Raw genomic sequence first — 2795 nt, forward strand, 5'->3', positions numbered from 1 at the left:
TGGGGTGTTGAAATCCCCCACTATTATTGTGTGAGGTGTAATGTGTGTTTTGAGCTTTAGTAAAGTTTCTTTTATGTATGTAGGTGCCCTTGCATTTGGAGCATAGATGTTCAGAATTGAGAGTTCACCTTGGTAGATTTTTCCTTTGATGAGTATGAAGTGTCCTTCCTTATCTTTTTTGATTAATTTTGGATGAAAGTCGATTTTATTTGATATTAGAATGGCTACTCCAGCTTGTTTCTTGGGACCATTGGCTTGAAAAATTGTTTTCCAGCCTTTAACTCTGAGGTAGTGTCTGTCTTTGTCACTGAGGTGCATTTCCTGTATGCAGCAAAATTCTGAGTCCTCTTTACCTATCCAGTCTGTTAGTGTATGTTTTTTTATTGGGGAGTTGAGTCCATTGATGTTAAGAGATATTAAGGAAAAATAATTGTTGCTTCTTACTATTTTTGTTATTAGAGGTGGAATTATGTTTGTGTAGCTATCTTCTTTTGGGTTTATTGGAAGATTATTTTCTTGTTTTTTTTCTAGGTTGTGGTTTCCCTCCTTGTGTTGGAGTTTTCCATCTGTTATCCTTTGTAGGGCTGGATTTGTGGAAAGATATTGTGTACATTTAGTTTTGTCATGGAATATCTTGGTTTCTCCATCTATAGATTGAGAGTTTTGCTGGGTATAGTAGTCTGGGCTCACATTTGTGTTCTCTTAGGGTCTGTATGATATCAGTCCAGGATCTTCTGGCTTTTATACTCTCTGGCGAGAAGTCTGGTGTATTTCTTATAGGTCTGCCTTTATATGTTACTTGACCTTTTTCCCTTACTGCTTTTAGTATTTTTTCTTTGTTTTGTGCATTTGATGTTTTGATAATTATGTGAAGGGAGGAACTTTTTTTCTGGTCTAGTCTATTTGGAGTTCTTTAGGCTTCTTGTATGTTCATGGGCATCTCTTTCTTTAGGTTATAAAAGTTTTCTTCTATAATTTTGATGAAGATATTTACTGACCCTTTAATTTGGGAATCTTCACTTTCATCTAAACCTATTATCCTTAGGTTTTGTCTTCTCATTATGTCCTGGATTTTCTAGATGTTTTGGGATAAGAGCTTTTTGCATTTTGCATTTTCTTTAACAGTTGTGTCAATATTTTCCATGGTATCTTCTACACATGAGATTCTCTCTTCTATCTCTTATATTCTGTTGGTGATGCTTGCATCTATGACTCCTGATCTCTTTCCTAGGTTTTCAATCTCCAGGATAGTCTCCCTTTGAGATTTCTTTATTGTTTCTACTTCCATTTTTAGATCCTGGATGGTTTTGTTCAATTCCTTCACCTGTTTGGTTGTGTTTTCTTGCAATTCTTTGAGGGATTTTTGTGTTTCCTCTTAAAGGGCTTCTACTTGTTTACCTATGTTCTCTTGTATTTCTTTAAGGAAGTTATTTATGTCATTCTTAAAGTCCTTTACCATCCTTATGAGAAGTGATTTTAAATCTGAATCCTGCTTTTCCAGTGTGATGGGGTGTCTAGGGTTTCCTATGGTGGGAGAACTGGTTTCTGATGATGCCAGGTTACCTTGGTTTCTGTTGCTTATATTTTTGCACTTGCCTTTCACCATATGGTTATCTCAAGTTCTACCTGCACTCACTGTCTCTGACTGGAGCCTGTCTCTCCTGTTATGTTGGTTGTGTCAGAACTCCTCAGAGTCCAGATGTGATCCTTTGATCCTGAGCTCCTGGGTGGAAGAGCTCCTGGGACTCAAGCTTCCTCTGGGATCCTGAAATCCTATGATCCTGGGTGTCTTAGAGTTCCTGGGAGCCCAGCTTCCTCTGAATGTTGTGGGATCGGATGCAGAGCTATGATCCTGGGTGTGTTAGAGAACCTGGGAGTCTGGCTTCCTCAACTGCTCTAGTACAGTGGGTCCTCTAGGAGGGCTGACATTGTCAAGCTGTATGGGCCATTCTTGAAGCTTGAGCAGGATGGAGGTGCTTACCTTAAGCCATGAATCAGGATGACCGAGATAAAAGAAATGCCACACATTCCTGAGCTGAGTTTACTTTGAGCTTTGTATTCCTGGAATTCACAATCTCCTTACACAGGGTTGGAATATCCAGAGAACGGTTGGAGTTGTGCCAAATGCCCTGCAAATGTCCTTGCTTTTTCCACTTTTATTTGGCATGACACTCAAGATGACTTCTTATCCTTGAGCTCTGAACCTCTTCTCCAGTGGTTTGAATAGTATTATAAAGAGCGTCAATTGTTTTTTCAGATGTCTATCTAAGTCTTGAATGCTCAGATAGATCGTTGGTGGCATTTTTTTTTTTGTGTGTGAGGTGATTGACAAAGGTGGCTGTTTTGACTTTCTGTTTTTCAGGGCAATTGCGGAGGCAGTGGTGCTAGCTATTAATGTGGTCGGGGCTGCTGTAGCAGCAGTGGTCAGGTCCACTGCCCTCTTGCTTCTGCTTGAAGTGTGATTCACTTTTTCCAGTATTTGCAGGTCTTTTTGGAAGACCAAGGCCCTGTAATATTCAAGGCATAATACAGTGGCTGGTTGTTAGACCACTGTGGCAGCCATGCCAGATTTCAATACATTGGCACGGTTGGAAAGTGTGCAATCAATGCAACTTGCATTGAGTGCCCTGAAAGAAACAAAAGTAGTTTTAACATGACCAATTAATAAAAGATTCCAATTTTAAGGAAACACAGAAATACACCCATGTTTTGTACTATTCTTTACAAAGCAAACAAAAACCCCATCACCAAATGCATTGAAAGTCATGGTCTTATTAAAAGTTGACCCCTCTATC

The sequence above is a fragment of the Grammomys surdaster genome, unplaced genomic scaffold (genome assembly GCF_004785775.1).
Source record: "Grammomys surdaster isolate TR1022 unplaced genomic scaffold, NIH_TR_1.0 197, whole genome shotgun sequence".
NCBI classification, from domain to species: domain Eukaryota; kingdom Metazoa; phylum Chordata; class Mammalia; order Rodentia; family Muridae; genus Grammomys; species Grammomys surdaster.